Consider the following 20,816-nt stretch of genomic DNA (forward strand, 5'->3'; position numbering starts at 1 on the left):
TCATCAAGCAAAAAATATTAACAACCAGGAAGATTAAGATAGTCTTTGGAAAATGGTAAAAATTCAGATAGTAATAGCAATAATAATATAAATTCTAAGAATTATAGTGTTAAAGGGAATCTGGTAAAATTAATTCCTTAAAATAATTTTGTACACGAGTAGATATAACAGTGCAATATATTCTGAGAATCTTTGGAAGTAGCAATGACCAGAGGAAAGAAAAGGAACTAAATTGTGCTTCATGTTACCTCTGCCCCCTCCCCATCTTTCAGTTCCCCAGACTGAAAGTTGACTTTACAATGCAAAATTCCATTACAGGAATTTCATATTTGCAATTACTTTTTTCTTTCCACTTTTAATGTGTTACCAAAGGTATAACATGGGGAGGAAATGTGAGACAATTCAATATAAATGCTGTGAGTAATGTCAGCTCACTAAGATGCTAGCTTTATAGTCTCAAATTTTTCTAAGAATAAAGAGAAATTTAGGTCAGCTACAAAGAGAAATGATCATTGAAAATATCCAGCAACTAACAAGAGAAAATTAAAAAAAACTTATTTTGGGAAAAAAAAAATTTAAAGTAAAATTTATTCACATACACAGGTCATAATTTAGTACTTTATATTAACAATATTAATAATACCATTTATCATTTGAATATAATGCTAACAAGTTGATTATTTAACTTCTGCATTCTTTTTTTTTGTTTGTTTTTTCCCCAAGGCAATAGGGTTAAGTGACTTATCCAGGGCAGATTTGAACTTAGGTCCTCCTGATTCCAGCTGATGTTCTATCCACTGTACCACCTAGCTGCCCTCCATGTATTCTTTATACATTAAAGGCTCATTTCAACTGTTTGTTGCTAAATTGTATAAATAGCATGTAATTTTAATATTCTTAAGGGCCAGGATAAATTATTACATTTAAATACATGTGATAGGTTTTATCCTTACACATATACATATATTTATACATGCATGCATAATATAGCTATGTGTATGCATATACACATTTATTTTAGTGTATTTATAGCATATACATATGATGTTCTAAAGGACTTTAGAAACACCCTCTATTTATTATATCATATATACATATATATGGAAATATTTGATAAAATATAAAAACATAATTAAATAGAAGTGTTTTATATTTATATATAATGATGATGATTAAGTGAATTAGTATCAGTATCAGTGATACTGGTTTTATCAATGTGAAAGAATGCACCACTGTGAATTACAACTCTTGGGTTTTTTTCTTCTGTTTGATTGTTGTCCATAAATTGCCTACAGATTCTATCTACCTAAGGAATTGGCTATCTATCTTTGTGTCTTAGAATGGTTATTATATGAAAGTGAGGCTGCCCATCTGTTTCCCTGCTTTTCCTGCCCACATTTTCCAATCAAACATGTCCCAGATAATACCTTTTATGTCAGTTACTTCTTTTAACTAGTCACACAGTCAACAAACATAATTAAGTATGTCCTTTTTAAAAACATGCCAGGCACTGTCTGAGAAATGAGGATATAGAGAAAGGCAAAAAAATTACTTGCTTTCACAGAATTCAAATTGTGATGGGAAAGAAACCATGCAAATAATTATGTACATATAAATGGAAGGTAATCTCATAGAGAAGGCACTTATTTAGGATGGTGGTTTGAGGGTAGAAATCACAAAAGATCTATCTCCTGTACATGTATGATTTAAATAGAGTTTTTAGGGAAAAGAAGAATCACAGATGGGGGAGAGAAAACATCCAGGAGTTGGAAAAATGACAGTACAAATGCAAAGAGTAGAGGAGTATATATCATCATATATATAGGAACTTGTAAGAATGCCAGTTTATTACTATTGATAATGCAGGACACATTTTCTGAGTACTCACAATGTGAATTGTGCTAAATTTTCTCAGGGTACTTTTTCTTAATTTTCCCCTTGTCCCTGTAGTCTACCTTGGAACATATTGATTCATTTATCTATTATATTTCCATGTTTGAATTGTCAGTCTTTATAGATAGGATCAATATAGGTCAGCAGGATATAATTGATTTTTATATTTCCATCTCTAGATGAAAGGTAGTTTCCTCATCCACAGAGTTCCCCATGCCAATGAAATCATTGGTCAAGTCCTATGCTTATCCCTGATAGGAACAGAGTTCACTGAAAATAATGGGTGCTTAATAAGTAATTATTTATTTTTAGGATTTATTAAGTAAAAAGTTTTGAAATAGCATGAATGATACTGTTTACTGTTTCATATTTCTAGTTTGGATTATAATTCATGTTACAGCAGTCTATCATAAATAAGTTGAAAGTTTAGTTGTTTAATTATATTTTAACTGTTTTATATTTGAGAAAAATGAACAAATAAATAAATAAGAATAAGAGGAGGAAATAAATCAAAGTTAGAGAAAGGATATCAAATGAAATGGATTTTAAATATGTAGAATGAACAATTATTGTGGCAGAGTTAAACACTTAGGAGATAAATGGTTAAAAATAGAGCCCATAAAGTGAAACACTCTGGAGAAAGAATCAAAGGATCTAATAAATTTAATTACAAAGAACATTAAAGGATAAAAGAAATCATATTTTATAGTTGAGATGACTGTAAAGGATATTTATATGTAAGATGTAGAGAAAGAAGGAAAATTTAAGAAATGTCTACTTAAGTAACTACTTTTCCTTGCTCTAGTTAGCTCTTTTTTTTAAAGTTTTTGCAAGGCAAATGGGGTTAAGTGGCTTGCCCAAGGCCACACAGCTAGGTAATTATTAAGTATCTGAGACAGTATTTGAACCCAGGTACTCCCGACTCCAGGGCCAGTGCTTTATCCACTGTGCCACCTAGCTGCCCCTCTAGTTAGTTCTTTTTAAAAGTAGTTTTTTAGAACATTATAATCTTGGCATGTCTAATACTGACCAATTTTGAAATTCTCAGTTTGTATATAGAAAAATTGATTAATAATACACTTTACGAGGGTCATATGTCAAAGTTTTAGTGTAGACTATAATTAGATATACTTTGGTCCTGTTTCTAGAAAAGTGATTATTTTATTTAGTTTTTTAATTCTTCTGAGTAGTCAGTACATTCCCTATAAAGCTTGCCTACTCTTTATACTTAAAACAGAAATGCCTAATTAATCTGATATTTTCAAGAAATTAAGTATTCTATAAAGGTGGATCTTTTTTCAGATTAATTAGTGCCATTTGTATGATAGACAGCCTGGCATTGTATATATATATATATACACCAGATCTCATTGTTAAGACAATCTGGATTTGAATCCTGCCTCTTATACATCTTGACTCTTTGACCTTAAGAAAGTAATGAAGTCTCTCAGGGCCTTCAGGCAACTTTCTGAGATTAAAAAAAAAAAGATGGCACAGCAGTTGCTCAATTCTACAGTCATGCCTATTTTCTTTGGCAAAGGTAGATTCCTCCCTTGAGCCAGTCCCTACACTGATGCAAGAATAGGTCTGAATAGAACTAAATCAGACCAAACCCCAAAATCTAAAAGCTTAGCACTTTCATCACCAAATATTTTAAGTTTTATAGTAAAAATCTTTCTAAAGTCTATCATATGCTATAATTTTTTTTCTTCTTACACACAGTATGCTGAAGAAAATGGTGTCTTTTCATCTTTTCTTGATTACTCAGGCCAATAGTTGGCATATCACTTTCTCTCTTGGGACAGCTATTCTCTTTGCCATGAGCTGCCTGTCTCTTTATCAGCTTCCTCTTTCCATTTATCTGCTTTTAATCTGCTAAGGTCTATTAAATCAGATAACCAAGGTAGTTAAAAATGCATAGAAACTAAAAATAAAAAAAGTAGTGAATGGAACTCAGAAGTCCTTTACCATAAAGTGGATCTTCACAAGTCCCTAGTTTCCCCTTCCCCATATATCCTTTTCAACCTCCTCCTCCCACTTCCTTTTTTTCTTGAGTGATGAGGTTGCAGAAAGTCTGACCCTAGATAACAGAATCATATTTTAAAAGCTCTTTTTTTACATACTATTCATTTTTCTATTTCCTAGTTTAGCATCAGTCAATTTCATGTTTACTTTCCCCCAACTCTAGGCATTGGAAAGCAGTCAGCATGACATCCTCCCAATTTGAATTACAGATTGAAAGTAGCCAGTTCAGAAGAATAGTTTAGTTTACCTTAAACTCTCTCTCTGTCTCTCTCTCTGTCTCTCTCTCTGTCTCTCTGTCTCTCTGTCTCTCTGTCTCTCTCTCTAATAAATGATTTTATAAATAAATAATCAAATGGTAAAATATTCACAAAGTGCTTGGAAAGTACAATGACTGGCATGTAGTTGGTGCTTCATAAGATCTTGTTTCTCTTTTCCTTTAAAAAAAACTACCTTCTTTTTAAAAAAGAATTTCAATTGCTCTTAAATTTTGAAAGAATTTAATGACAATGGTATTTCTACTATTACAAAAGCACACATTAAAAATGTAGGATGAGGGGCGGCTAGGTGGCAGTGGATAAAGCACTGGCCTTGGAGTCAGGTCTCAGACACTTAATAATTACCTAGCTGTGTGGCCTTGGGCAAGCCACTTAACCCTGTTTGCCTTGCAAAAAAAAACTAAAAAAAATGTAGGATTTATGGTTGGAGAATTCTAGGCATTTTTGGGACATGGAGGGAAATTCAAGAAGTTGTGAGAAAATGTTGAAAATTGTCCTATCCATGCTAGAAATTGGTGATCCTGAGGAAAACTTGTTCCATGTTCCCAGTTCCCTTAATTCACCAACCAAAAGAGTCAAATATGGTAAATGGTGAAATAAACCAAAGTGGTTACACAAAGCAACACAGAAAGACCACATTCCATATTTGATTGCTCGAATCCGGTTTTGTCAGTCTATTATATTCCTATCTAAATACCACACATTTGGTGAACCTTTAGTTCTCAAAGCTAGACAGTGCTACTGTGTTGAGACATTTTTCTCTTGAACATTGCTATTAAAAAGAAAAAAAAGGAAACTTCAATTGTGAATATGAAAACATTTTTCCTTTCTGAAATCCCTGAGCTTCATCATACTATTCCAAATATTGGAGATATTTTGCTGATAAAAGATCAGAATTAATTTTTTGGTCTTCTCTGTTCAGGATCTTTTCCATTAGTTTGGAACAAATCTAAAAACATATAATTACGGTAATTTCATTTTCTGGATTCATATTCCATTCAGGGTCACACTGGTGTAAGCATAATATAGAATTTAAGGAGATAATTACTCATGGACATTAAGAATTACTAAAAATCAATGATTCTGTTGTTTTCCCTATAGGCAGTCAGGAATGGATACAGTGTACTTTTCAATTAAATCCACATTAATTTGGTCAAGCTCAATAGAATCAAAACTTGTAGTTTTGTGTAAGGCAGAATAACAGCCCTTAAAGGAAAGATTTTGTAGGTATGGAGAAAAGTCTCTGGAGGAATAAAATGTCTCTCCCACCTTGTGGATGCTTGATACATCAGTTAGATGAGAGTCTAACTAAGCCTATGACCTCTATTAAAATAATTCTCTCTGGGTAAAGAATTTTTTTAAGCTGTTATCCAGCTGAGATACAGATGCCAACACTGTGGATATGAACTGGGAAATTATTTCAAGAGGAGGGCACTTAAATGGATGATGTTTCTGAAGTTCATTGTGAGAAAAAAGAAATTATAGAATTCTTTCCTTCCTTTCTTCACCTCACTTCCTCCTCCTCCTTCTTTTCTTCTCTCTCTCTCTCTCTCTCTCTCTCGCTCTCGCTCTCGCTCTGTTTTTCTCTGTCTCTGTCTGTCTGTCTGTCTGTCTCTCTCTCTCTCACACACACACACACACACACATACACACACACACACACACACACACACACACACACACACACTCACTCATTCATAATTTGGGTATAGTTGAGCATAGTAACTGCCTGCCTAGCAACATTTTACACTGAAAGTATCAGCAAAATTTGACACAGGGAGACCATTGAGGAGGTTATATGGTGGGTCAAGTGAAAAAATGACATTTTGCTGTGGAAATGCCAGAGATGTTTGGAAAAGTTTTTATTATTTTTATTATGATTATGATGATGATCATTATTATTATTATAATTATAAGTTTAATATTGTTCTCATAAAATATCTGCTCCCATAAAAAGGTTACCATCTAACAGACATGGTAAGGATGACAGATGATCAGTGTTCTTCAAAGATATATTTTGTTTCAAGTGGCAGGAAAGAGTCTGAAGACGTTCTTCCATTATAACCTTAACTTTTTCTAATATAATTTAGGCTCTGTTTCCCTCATTTTGGTATAAACATAAAGGGAGAACAGCTGGTCACAATTCTCCAAATAATAATTCATTGAAGACTCTGAAAGTTATATTTTCCAATTTCTCTATCTTCCCCCAAGACTAGCTTCTAGTATACTAGGCCTGGAGTTTGCAATATCTTAATTCAAATTTGACTCTAGACATTTACTTAGTAGTTGTATGAATAGGAGCAAGTTAGTTAACTGTATTTCTCAGTTTTCTCATCTGCAGAGTGGGATGCAATTATATTATCTACCACTGAGCATTATGTGAGGCTCAAATAAGATAATTGGTAAGTGCTTAGCAGAGTACCTAGCATATATTAAGTGCTATATAAATGGTATTTATTAATATGCTTGATTAATTTTCTTTAAAAGATTAGGTTTTATATTTTTAGGATCAAGTCTTTAAGCTGTATTAGTTTTGTGGTATTTATATGGGATAGAATTTTATGAAATCTTTGCTTTTCTGGTCTTTTTAAAAATTTCTTTTGCTATCCCAGGGTTTAAAAGGAACCTCCAGAAGTCATCCCCCTAATTAAGGTATTAAAATTCAGAAATTGGTATCCTGCCTTTCCTGTTTTAGCCACAGGCATATTTAAAAAAAAAACCTTTCCTTTTCATACTCACTAAAGGAATACACTCAATCATAGCTTGTGGGAAATGTCAAATGGCTGATATAGACTCCCTATGCCACTAAGCAGAAGTAAATTAATTTCAACAACTCTATAACTATGGGTGTCTTTCTTAAAAATTGATAATATCCTCTCTTGAAAGCAATTTCAATAATTTTGCTTGTAATAAGAATTGTAAACCTTGTTAAAGCATTATTAACTGGATTTTAACTTGTTTATCATGTGTATTACAATGCCAAAGTTTTCTTTAACCTGGTAAGCTTTTTATGATATTTTATGATCTTTTTCTAAAAACAAAAAACAATTTGATTTAAATTTTAAATTTTATTTTAAAATGAGACCCATTCCTGTCAGAAATACACTTGGTAAAGTCTATGCAGTAACTGCCACATTCTATCTTTTATGGTTATTTGGTTCTTTGATATGGCCATAGTCAAATTATTTAGGGTTACATATATAAATGATTACTTTTTCTTCTCAGACTTATAAAATGAAAAATATTTTGATGTATCATTTAACATTCTTCCAAAGTGAAAATAGTCAATACAGTATTGAAAGAGCTATGGTAAATCTGGCATACTAATATGATATTAGTGGAACTGTGAATTAGTCCAACCATTTGCAAATCTGTTTGGAATTATACATTAAAACAATAACATTGTTCACATCATTTGATGTGGCAATCCCTACTGGAAATATACTCCAAAGATTTCACTGTGAAGAAGAAAGTTCACATATACACCAAAATATTACCAGCAACATTCTTTATGGTAGCAAAAGAGCAACAACAAAACCTGGAGACATAGTTTCCATAAATGAATATAATTGAGTAAATTGTGTTATATAGATAAACTGAAATAATAGTGTATCATAAAAAATATTGAATCTGGGGGATTCAGAGAAACATGGAAGAAATAGATGATCTAATAGTCTGGAAAGTAAAATGAATATGATAATAAACAAAATAGCTATAATAATGTAAATGAAAACATACTAAAAGACAATAGAATTCATGTTATACAAAATTTATAATCCTGTTTCCAGAGGAAAGATGATGAAACGTTCTTCTCTTTTCTTCAGAGGAAAGAAATTATCGGATAGCTCAGTCAATTGCAGAGACCCTGATTTTCTTTATTATATGAAAGTGCACTATGGGTTAGGAAGTCTCAATGTTACAAAAACAAAAACAATCAATTAAATGTTTCAAAGTATTATCTTCAGTTTAACAGTTAGGTGGGTACAAATCATAAAGATGAACTTGGAGTTGGAAAGACCTGAGTTTTAATCTCACAGTTGACATTTAATGTGTGACCCAGGGCAAGTCTTTACCAGTCTTTAAAATGGGATGATAATAGAACCTACTTCAAAGGAATTTTGTGTGGCTCAGCTAACTAACTCAAACTGCAAAATTTTATATAAATGTTTACTATTTTTATATTATTAGTGTTATTATTAACCATCAGGAAGAATTGAATACCTAGACTTCTTTTCTCTTCTAACTCTTCTTCCTTTTTTTTCTTATCTCTTTCTTTTCCTTTTCCTTCTCCTTCAACTGTGTCTTCTGATGTCACCCAGGCTGTAAATACAGCAGCCATTCAGAGGTCTGAGTTCACAATTGATTTTACTGATAGGCACAGAAATTTTGCTCTCCCTAATTCTTTAGCTGAATAATTTTACCCCTCCATAAATGATTCATCGTTCCCTGTAGTAGTTCATGACATTGGTGCCAGACTTAGTGCTGACACAGGATTGACTTTAACACTCTTTTAAGTCCCAAACTCAAATATCCTACATCCTTAGTCTTCCTAGGTGCAAGAGTGACCAAGCTTCTTCTTTCCTTTTTTTTCAGTTAGCAAGAATCATCTATCTTTCTCTCAGAGTTTACTTCCCTCCAAGAGGAATCCATCAGACTGAATCCATCACTTTATCACTGGATAGTTTCATTGAACAATAATTTTTAAATAATATTTTTATTCATGATTAAGACTTAGCTTCCCAAACTGATTTCATTTTGCAAGGCAATGGGGTTAAGTGACTTCCCAAGGTCACAGGGCTAGGTAAATTATAAGAGTCTGAGGTCAAATTTGAACTCAGATCCTCCTGACTACAGAACCAGTACTCTATCCCCTGCGGCACCTAGTTGCCCCCAAACTGATTTTTTTAAAGCCTAAGAACACAATCTTTGTGTTATTTTAGGGTTAATATTACACTTTTAATGCATGTATAATTTTTTTGTTCCTTATTATAGTTAAATACATTCAATTGGGAAACCCAGAATATTGTATTTATCCTTATATAATATTTTTTATCATGTTTGCACTAGAGCAATGTCCAAACACATTTCTGCTCATTTGGTAGGACAGGAGCAGTGTTATATTCTGAAATGAATTTGGTATAAAAGCAAAAGATATCAATAAAAATGCATTATAATCTTTGAAAAGTATACTTTATTTAATCCTGCTAAACATCAATCAACTCAACTCAAAATTTCTGACTTATTTAATATTTGACTTAGTGGTTTATACTTAGCAATCAGATATGGAAAGACTTCTAGTGGATTTTTTTTTCTTAAGAAAGCCTCCATTGGCAAGTATATCAAAAAGATCATATCTTACTGAATCAAGAAGTGGTGCTTATACTGATAGAGTCTGTTAAGATTTAGATTATTCTCTAAACTATACCTAGTCTAAAGTGTGATGATTGTCTTTTTTACAAGTCTCCTTTTATCTGATATGCCTCACATATTTGATTTATTTTTCCTATGATTTTAACATTGCCCAATATTTTCTTTTATGTCTTTATAATCTTTTCATGCATTATTTTAATACACAGGTGCACTAAAAGAAAAGATGCCTCAATGGATCAGACTTCTTTTCAAAAGATCCACTCAGGGTTATAAATAAGAAAAGTCTAAATCTGGAATCTGTAGTTCATGTGGTTGGACCAAATTTCCACCTTTTTTTGTGATTGTGAATAACAGGTACTTTTTTTTAGCAGTTTGTCTAAATATTTATCTGAGAAGCAAAAAATTCCTTCTGAAGAGTCTCTCTCTTTAAGTGGGAGAAAGCTCAATTAATTTTGACAAATTTGCTTCAAAATCTGATATATAATTAAGGAGGGGGAAATGGAAAGTAACAATAATAGCATACTTTTTTTTTAACAAACTTCATCTCTGAGGAAAGTGTTTATAATATTTATTAACATACAGAATTAGTCTTAACCTGCTAGGGAGAAGAAAAAATACAACACCTTTCAAAGATGCAAATTGACAATTAACAAAACAATAGAGGCCTAGGCCTTTCTTTGCCAGAGGTGCAAATTGATAATCAGGCTCAGCTGAAGAACTGGTTGCTTCTATTTAAAAGTTATCTTGAGATGAAGACTCCCTAAGGAAGAAGGAAAATAACAGTATGACCAATTCTGATATGCAGAACATCCTATATTGATATTAGCATCTTCCTTCTCTCTTCATTGTGTATCTGACAAGTAGCCAAATGGTCAAAGGTGTGGAGAAGGTGACTTAATCTGATTCTGTCCTATCACCCAATTTCCTACATTCATTGTTGATTCAGTTCAGCATTCTTACCTTTACTTTTTAAGACCTTAAATGATGTAGAATCTGGATATTTGAGAAATCTAATAACATGTGTCTTTCTGTACAGTTATTGTATATGATATGTTTGTGTCACTGATGTGTTTATACACAATCAATTCTCAATTACCCAACTATGGACATTGCCTCTTATCTGAAGCAAATGTTGCTTTTCTATTCCTGTTGATTTTATCATTTACTTTGCCTCATTAAATAATTCCTTCCCATTATCATCCCTGTTTACTCTGCCACAGGCAGCAGGAAGCTGGAATAGAAAGCCTTTTAAAGCAAAACCCTTAATTACATCCTCTGTCCAGCGAAGCTGTGAACCATAAAGGCAGCTGTTTTCAGAAAAGAAAAAGCAGCTCTGTTCGAGCTGATACTTTGCATTTGTCTTAAGGTCTTTTCCCCCATAATGACATGGGGAGAAGGGAGCAATTGAGCATTGTGAATTTAGGAATGTAAGTATATAATGCGACTCCAGAATTTAATATTAATAGTTTGGTAATGTCACCTAATAGTAGTTAATTCTAGAAGTTACATTTGTTTATGTACATAGGTAATGTTTGGTGCCAGTCACTACTTAACACAATAATAATTTTGTACAAAAAACAAAAGTAGAAGACTCGATCCCAGACATCAAGGAGAAGTAATAGGAATTCATAATAGTTCATAGTGCTTTAATTCTCAATTCATAATTATATTTGTGTGAATGCATACATATAATATATATGAGTCTATATAATATATGCATATAAATAAACATGTGCATATAAATAAACATGCATGTGTTTACATATATATGTATATATACACATACATACATATATACACATATAGGTATTGGATATGTATCGTGCCTAGGTTACTCAATGGATATAGCACTATACCTAGAATCAGCAAGACCTGAGTTCAAATGTGTCCTCAACCACTCACTAGCTGTGTGATCCTGGGCAGGTCACCTTACCTCTGTTTGCCTTAATCCATTGAAGAATTATCTTTTCTATGAAAACCCCATAAGGGATCACAAGGATTCAACATAAATGAGTGACTGAATAAAAAAAAAACACACAAATGAATATATGTGGATAAATAACTACATAAGTGAATATATCTTTGGGACATAAATACTCTATCTGTGGTGAGCTAAATCCCTTCAGTGCATTTCAATAATGAAAGACTTTCTTTGTAATGGTCAAGAATTGTACTTTGTTTCATTGTTGTTAATTATCTATCAGGAAATGTCAGATACTTTTCTTCCATTTTGATGCTTGATCAGTCTTAAACTTCTGCTACCCAGCTTGCCCAAGAATGACCCAAATCTTCTGGCATATTCAGCAAAATAGTATTCTATCTTGCTATAAAGGCTTATCCGTCAAAAATAATTCATTTTTACTAGTGCTACAAAACACATAATTTGTGGTCATATAGGATATTGGAAAGAGGAGAGGTCTTCTTTGATAAATATTTCACAATTAGCTTTACAAAGTTCTTGTGATTAAATTATATAAACAAGTGTCATACCCGTTCTCTAACCTAGAGAAGTTAGCCTTTCTTATTAAAGTAGATTTTTCTTTAAAAAAAAGGTTTTGAACTAGAGCTGTGATTTCAGTGGTGTAGGAAACTTCCAATGAGTTCTCCAGAATTCTGGCAAACACTGAAAAATGTGTTTTACCCAAATTTTTCAGCCAGTATGTGTCAGAAGCAGGGTTTGAAGTGACATGTTCCTGCCTCCAAGGTCAGCTTTCTCTCCATTTTTGAAAGACAACCTTTCTGTTATTTCATATTATTCTATTTATCTCTTTTTTAAAAAAAATCCCACTTTGGAATAACAATGTAGAAAGGGATTACCTAGGTAGCAGGAAAAAAAAAGACTTCTATGAGAAAAGGGAATGAAGGGCCAATAAGTATTCATTGACTGACTGACTGAATGAATGAATGAATTTGATCTTTTATAAAGAATATAATGACTCTAATTGCCTTGGGAAATCAAGATAATTTTGACCCTTTTCCTCTTAAATCTGGAAAAATTATGAGAAGCGTTAAAATTAGATCATTTTATAAAGTGTTAGAATTCATTTTCAGAAGATCATATTTTGTACTTACCTCCCAAAATGTTAATTTTTGTATATTTACATATACTAATAATACAAATTTTTACTCAACATAGCAGTCATTAACAAATTAATATAATAACAATATAATATCTTAAAACATTCTTCCAATAGAGGAACTATATTTATATTTTTGTATATTTTATATAGCTATATTTATTTGTCTATTTATCTATCTACCCGCCCCTACCTATTTACCCACAAAACTATAAAACTCTTTGCAGGAGCTTTGGCATTCACATTTATAGCAATAATGACCTTAGTTGAATAACTAGTATTTCAAATTATTGTTTTTAAGTATCATATCAATACTATGACTTGGGTTTTTTTAAGAGATGTTTCCTTTTCATTATGGATTTAGATCAGAGACTTATTTCATTTTATTTGACATTTTTCTGCCAAAATTATCTATTTTTTAATCTACTCTACCATCTACTTCTATTTTATGGGAGAGTTCATCCCATTCACATTCAGTTAAAATTACTAATTCTTTATTCCTCCATCCAAACTCCTCTCCATTTGTACTTTTCTCTCTCCTTTTACCCTCTTCAACAGTGCTTTGCTTCTGAATCAAACCTATCTCAATCTGTTCCCTTCTATTAGCCCCATTCCTTTTCCCTTTTAGTTTTTTCTCCTTCATTTCTTCCTTCTATCATTTCCTAATTTTCTTCCCCCCTTCTCTTCCTAATTCTTGAAGAAATATTTCTAAACTCAAATGTTATTCCATCTTTGAGCAATTCTGACTCCCTTCCTTCTTTCCTTCTGTTTTAATAGGCCCTTTGTGCCTCTTCGTGCAATGTAAGTTACTCATTCTGCCTCCCTCTTCCCCCTATCCCATTCCAATCTCTTATTTTTTTATTTTTCCCATCAAAATCAACTTACTCCATACCTTCAGTTTAAGTATTCTCTCTCTAATAAAGTTACAGTTTTTAGGAGTATTTTTCTTCCCATGTAGGGATGTAATCAATTGATCTGATTAGAACAGTCCCCCACCCCATTTACCTTTTTCTGTATCTCTTTAGTCTCCTCTTGAAAATCAAATTTTCTGTTCAGCTCTGTTTTTTTTCATCAGGAAAATTTGAAAGTCATCGATTTTGTTAAATGTTCATCTCTTGGAGAACATCACCAAAAAAAAAAAAAAAAACTAGATGATTTCAATTACATTAATTAAAACAATTTTGCACAGATAAAACCAATATAACCAAGATCAAAAGAAATGCAGTAAATTGGGAAACAACCTTTACAACTAATGATTCTGACAAAGGACACATTTCTAAAATATACAAAGAACTGAGTCATATTTTTCAAAAAACAGCCATTCCCCAGTTGACAAATGGTCAAAGGATATACAAAGGCAATTTACAGATGAGGAGACCACAGCAATACATACCATATGAAAAATTGCTCTAAATAATTAATTATTAGAGAAATGCAAATTAAAGCTTCTGAGGTACCACCTCACACCTCTCAGACTGGCCAATATGACCAGAAAGGATAACGATCATTGTTGGAAGGCTTGTGGGAAATCTGGGACACTATTACACTGTTGGTGGAGCTGTGAACTCATCCAACCTTTCTGGAGAGAAATTTGGAATTATGCCCAAAGGGCAACAAAAATGTGCATACCCTTTGATCCAGCAGTACCACTATTGGGTCTATACCCTGAAGAGGTGATGATGAAAAAGGGTAAAAACAGCACTTGTACAAAAATATTCATAGCAGCTCTGTTTGTGGTGGCAAAGAATTGGAAATCAAGTAAATGTCCTTCAACTGTGGAATGGCTTAGCAAACTGTGGTAAATGTATGTCATGGAACACTATCATTCTATTACAAACCAAGAGGGATGGGAATTTAGGGAAGCCTGGAGGGATTTGCATGAACTGATGCTGAGTGAGATGAGCAGAACCAGAAGAACACTGTACACTCTAACAACAACATGGGGGTGATGCTCAACCTTGATGAACTTGCTCATTCCATCAGTGCAACAATCAGGGATATTTTTGGGTTGTCCTCAATGGAGAATACCATCTGTATCCAGATAAAGAGCCATGGAGTTTGAACAAAGTTCAAGGACTATTTTCTTTATAGAAAAAAAAGCAGATATCTTATTGTCTGATCTTGTTACCTCTTATACTTTTTGTTTCTTCCTTAAGGATGTGATTTCTCTCTCATCACACTCAATTTGGATCAATGTATACCATGGAAACAAAGTAAAGACTGAAAAATTGCTTTCTATAGGGGGTGGGGGGAGGGAAGTAAGATGGGGAAAAATTTTAAAACTCAAATAAAATCTTTTTTTTAAATAAAATCTTTAATTAAAAAAAGAGAAGAAAGAAAAAAAAAGTTCATCTCTTCCCCTGAAAGACTATGCTGAGGCAGCTAGGTTGCACAGTGGATAGAGTACCGGCCTTGGTATCAGGAGGTCCTGAGTTCAAGTTTGACCTCAGACACTTAATAATTGCCTAGCTGTGTGACATTGGGCAAGTCACGCAAACCCATTGCCATAAATTTAAAAAAAGAAGGAAAGACTATGCTCACTTTTTCTGGGTAGTTGATTCTTGATTGTTTCTTTGTCATGTGGAATATCATATTCCAGGTCCTTTGATCTTTTAATGTTGATACTATTAAGTCCTGTGTAATCCTGATTGTGATTCCTTGGTATTTGAATAGCATCTTTCTGACAGCCCTCAGGATTTTGTCCTTGATCTGATAATTCTGGAATTTGGCTACAATATTCCTTGGCACTTTCCTTGTAGGATCCCTTTTAGGAGGTGATCATTGGATTATTCCAATGAACTATTTCAATTCTTTCAGTTCCTTTCTGATTCTAGACTATCAGGACAATTTTCCTTAATGGTTTTGAAGGTTGTTATCAGGCTCTTTTGTTGATCATGGCTTTCAGGTAGTCCAGTAATTCTTAATTATCTCTTCTGGATCTATTTTCCAGGGCCATTGTTTTTCCAATGAGGTAGTATACATTTTGTTCTTTCTTTTCCATTTTTAAAAATTTTTGATGTCTCATAGAGTCATTTGCTTCCTCTACCTCTAGTCTATTCTTCAAGGAATTATTTTCTTCAGTTAACTTTTACATCGCCTTTTCCATTTGATCAATTATATTTTTTAAAGGAGCTGTTATCTTTTTTCCATTTGTTTTTGGATTTACCCAATTCTATTTGTAAGGATTTGTTGTTTTATTCAATAAAAAACTTTTTTGCTTCCCTTTTAAATATGTTGAATTTCTCTTGCATTTCTTTTCCTAATTTTTCTACTTGGTTTTTAAAATACTTTTTGAGATCTTCTAAAAAGTGTTTTTGGGCTGTAGCCCAATTCATATCTTCCTTTGCAGCACATATAGTACTTTATCTTCATTGTCTTCTGAGGTTTTGTTTTACCAAATCCAAGGTAATTTTTATAGCCCAGACTTTTCTCTAATTTTTCTTACTCATTCTAAATTTTGTGAATGAATGCCATCCTAAGCTTCTTGTGTTGGGGGAGGGGCCCATTCACATATTTTATGAATGGAGAACCTAAGAGGTTTATTCACTAGGTTAGGCTGTCTGTGTTAAAATGCTAGTGGATCCCCCTGAACTGGGATCATCAAACACACCAGAAGCTTTTTCACTGGGCTGCGATCTTCTGGGTTGAGAATGCTAGCAGCTTGCTGCTTGAGATGAACAGTCCAGTCTACTCCTGCTGAATATGTATCTGGGGTACCTGTGTTATAGATCTCCCATCCAACCTGCTGAGTTCAGACTCTAAGGCTCTCCGTTACAGATGTCTCCTATAGTTGAGAACCTCTGGCTGCCTGCTCTGGGTTCTATTTCCTTTCCTGGGCACTCTCTCATTCCACCTGAGGAAGACCTTGCTGGAAAATGTTTTACTTTTCTTTTGGGGGCCCTGTTGCTCCAAAATCCATTTAGCAGCATGATTAATGTTATTTCTGAGGAAACCTGGGGAAAGCTTAAGGAAAGTCCTGGCTTCTCTCTGCCATCTTGGCTCCGCCCCATGCCAGCAATTAGAATTTTGTTTGTCTTCCAATATTTTGCTTTCCCTTATGCTACTTGAACCTATTGCTTTTGGATAGGGCAAATCAATCTCTTTCCCACTATACAACAGATATTTTTAGATGGTCATTATTTTTAGTCACAGGAAAAAAGTATACACTATGTTTAGAATTGGAGAACTTTTCATGCTTTATGTTCTTTCACTTATTGCTTTTGTGTCAAATTTTGCTATCTTTGCTCTAATTACCTGAGAAAAAATCCATATCCTAAATTATGTCATATTTCTTTTTATTAGTCCATCTAGTTCTCGATAAATCTTGTTACTTTTTTTTTACTTTGGCTTACTTTCTTTTGTTCTCCCCAGAGAATTAAAGGTGAGTCCACCCCCCCCCCCCTTACAACAACGGGAAAGTCAGCAATTTCATTTTTTCCCTCTGAATGGCTGTTGTCATCAGCTGTCATTATATAATGGCTTTTGATGTGTCCCATCCTGACAATTGGACTCTGTTACTCATTTATCATTCATTTTAAGAGATTAGTTTTCAGGACTCTATAATGTATTCCTTCTCTGATATCAGTATTAAGTTAAAATCTTTTAGTCCATTTTCCTACACCTTTATATATGGTCTGGAACTTAAACTTCCAGCCAGATTGAAACTCCCTGGCAAAACCAAAGTTGGCTATTTTCATATTACCTCAGGGAAAGCACCCTCCTAACCCCTTGTTATCTGACAGTTTGAAGTTTGGAAATTATCTTTTCAAGTCCCAAATAACCAATTCTTTCCTGCTACTTTTCCTATATCCTTTCTATGTTATAGTCAGTTATTTCAAGAGACTTTTCTTAAGAAAAGTAATATTTAAAATATGTAATAGTTCTTTTCCACTGAAGAACTTTTTTTTAGGTTTTTGCAAGGAAAACGGGGTTAAGTGGCTTGCCCAAGGCTACATAGCTAGGTAATTATTAAGTGTCTGAGACTGTATTTGAACCCAGGTACTCCTGACTCCAGGGCTGGTACTTTATCCACTATGCCACTTAGCTGCCCCCACTGAAGAACTTTTGAGAAAAAATTTCATACAGAAAAAATTCCAAGTCCTTATTTACATTACTATGATGCCTCTAATAAAATTTCTAATGACAAGTACCCAAGAAATTATTTATCCATGTGCTTTTTAAGCCTAAAATTCTAGCAATCAAGATATTTATAAATTAATGAATAAATGAAGAATTATGCCTGATACAGAGGAATCATCTTACTAATGTTTACCTACCTTTAAAAAAATCTCAGAAACAAATTTGGCATAACTATTATGGAATTCTTTTAAGGGAATATTTTCTTGAATTTGGAAGAAATGGTAAGTTTTGTTTTTCCCCCCACTCCAATGATATTTTAATACTTAATTTTATGCTTGTTCATTTTTCAGAGAGATTTTTGAAGAGCTGCTATTCAAAGGTAATTGAAATTTTTAAGAGTTAAAGAATGTGCAGGTGTGCAATATTAAAATTATAATCAATAAATAAACATTTATTTGTTATCTCCTATTCTAAGAACTGAGGACACAAAAAACCAGCAAAAAATAATCCTGTCCTAAAGGAGCTTACAATCTAATGGAGGAGACAACATTCAGACAGATATCTACAAAACAAGCTATATACAGAATAGATAGGAAATGACAGAGGAAAGGCACTGGAATTATGGGGGGTTAAGGCAGGTTTCCTTGAGAAAATGAGACTAGTTAGAATTTAAAAGAAACCAGAGAAGGTAACAGTTGGAACAGAGAGAATGGGAAAGCATTCCAGGAATGGGGAAAGAGCCAGAGAAAAATTAGCACAGGGGAGAGGTGTAGTGCAGGAGTCAATCTTCTTGTTTTATCCAGACTGGTCCATTTGGGCATATAAGACTTAAAAAAAACATCAGTGGGGATGGAAACTTTTAACATGTTGCTAAAGTTAGCTTTGATCATAGCCTTGTTATCTGCAATTTACTCCAGCAGTGAGATAACATAGTTCCTTTCTCTTAAATTCTTGCCCATTACTGCCTAGTCACTGGCATTCATTCACTATTATGAAAAAGGATACCCTTCTGTAAGAGTATTGCTTTCCTCAGGACAGAACAAACTCAAAATATTATTATTCGCAATAATATATTTTTGCATATAGGATGGGAGGTTTGTGTTTATTAGGGAATAGTTGAACAATTCTATTGTGAAAAATTTTGCCACAAGTTTTGATTATGACTTGACCAGAAATTGAATGATATGATTTGCAATATGCAAAGTGTGGAATTCATCACCTATTAGTACATATAAAAATCATAAAAATAATGTCATCTGTGTTTCCTGAGATTCTGTGAAGTAGAAATCTAATCAATCACTGAAGAGAAACAGTTTAATAGACATAATAACTTTATAATTCTATTTCAATGATTTTTGGTCACAGGTACTAAAAGAAAGACATGCTGTACCAAATGACTGTTTCAGTACTAAACTGAAGGCAGTATAGTTTAGTATATAAAAACATTGGAATAAGAATTCAATTAAACAAGTACTTATTAAACAAATGATTAATGAATAATGGTGGAATAAAATAGCAATATAAGGCATGTTACTCAGAAGTCAAAGAATATATAACATAATAGAGATAGGGAAAAATACAAAATTTACCAGTAGAGTGAAATAAATGCAATGGATATCCAAGAAAACATGAAGACAGAAAAGTCACTTGTACCTTTGGAGGGTGGGAAAATATAAAAGAAGACTTTTTCGAAGTGATGGCAAGAGAAATATATATTTGTTACAGGAGTTATTCTGTCATGAGGAGAGATAAGAAGATTGAAGATTTTGTGATTAGAAATGGTAGTAGAAATTGGTCTGTAGTTGGAGTATAATACAGAAACAAGAATAATATAATGTTGCAAAGGTAGGTTGGAATAAGATTCTGGAGGATTCTGAAGACAATGGAGAATAATTGAAGGTTTTCTGAATAAAATAGAAGAGATTATAAAGGTGATAATGATATCATTTTTGAATATATATGTATATACATATATACATACATATAAACATGTATGTAAAATGATGCCATAGATTTATATCTTTCTCAGATCCTTTCTGCTAACATAAGGATTCTAGGTTTTCTCGCACAGCAAAGTAGATGTAGTCTCACTTTCTAACCAACTGGACAAAAGGGCCTCATCCACACATTTCAATTTTCAGAACCTCAGCAATTGATAACTGACATAATAATTGACACTAAATACCCCTAGACCTTGCCTAGAATAGGATTCTCAACCCATTCCAACTGCTGAGCCCTCCCAATGAGTCATCCTTCCAAATTAGAATATGAAATACTATAAAAAATTGCTGCTTTCCATATTTAAGTATATATGAGATATTGCTTTCTATCATTGCCATCCTTAGGGCATATATCTGGCAGTGAGATCACCAACAACTATAATTTCATGTCTATTACAGTTTTATTGTAAGAACAACTTTTATTACTAAGAAAAATTATGTTTAACTTAACCTAAAATATAACTCCATATGATTTTTGCCGTACTTTTCTTATGGAATGTTCTTCCTCAGTCTGCAAAGGAAGTTATTCTGAAGACTTGGAGTCCACTCTCCCTAATATTACTTGTCTATTATGGAGTTTCTTATAGGAAGTGTTCCTCATGTATATTACTGAAAGCATCTATTTTTTTTTGGTTTTTTTTTTTGGCAAGGCTATGGGGTTAAGTGACCTGCCCAAGGTCAAACAACTAGGATATTATTATGTGACTGAGGTTGGATTTGAACTCAGGTCCTCTTGATGCCAGGGCTGGTGTTGTATCCATTGAGCCACCTAGGTAATCCCACATCTACTTTTTTCTGGGAAGATGGCCAAATTTGAATCTATGAAGTGGGACTTATATGACATCTTATATCTTATAACATTTAGTCTCTTATAAGGTCATTGAAAACTCTTTTTTACTTTTTTTAAAACTTTTAGTTTCTCAGAGATTTTGATAATTTAAAAATATTGTTTCCATACAGTTGCTCCAAATTGAATTGAACATATACTCTTCAAACTGTTCGTTTTTCATCAGTTACTTTATTGAGGAGTCAAAAATATTTCCTTTTTTTATTTTAGACTTAAGGATTCTTGGAAATGTATTTTTCAGGATGTTCTT

At 33.0% G+C, this 20,816-nt stretch overlaps 1 protein-coding gene across 9 annotated transcripts in view; it reads left to right on the forward strand.

Annotated features, from left to right (window-relative positions):
- The window catches only part of SOX5 (SRY-box transcription factor 5), a 1,270,393-nt gene that overhangs the window by 293,743 nt on the left and 955,834 nt on the right, over positions 1-20,816 (forward strand). The window contains exon 3 of one of the 9 annotated variants that reach the window (XM_074194251.1): positions 18,070-18,098. The exons of the other annotated variants lie outside the window; for them this stretch is intronic. The gene's annotated coding sequence lies outside the window, so the exon portion shown is untranslated. The remainder of the gene's footprint in view (positions 1-18,069; positions 18,099-20,816) is intronic. 9 annotated transcript variants of the gene reach the window in all.

The sequence above is a fragment of the Macrotis lagotis genome, chromosome 7 (assembly GCF_037893015.1).
Source record: "Macrotis lagotis isolate mMagLag1 chromosome 7, bilby.v1.9.chrom.fasta, whole genome shotgun sequence".
Classification (NCBI taxonomy): domain Eukaryota; kingdom Metazoa; phylum Chordata; class Mammalia; order Peramelemorphia; family Peramelidae; genus Macrotis; species Macrotis lagotis.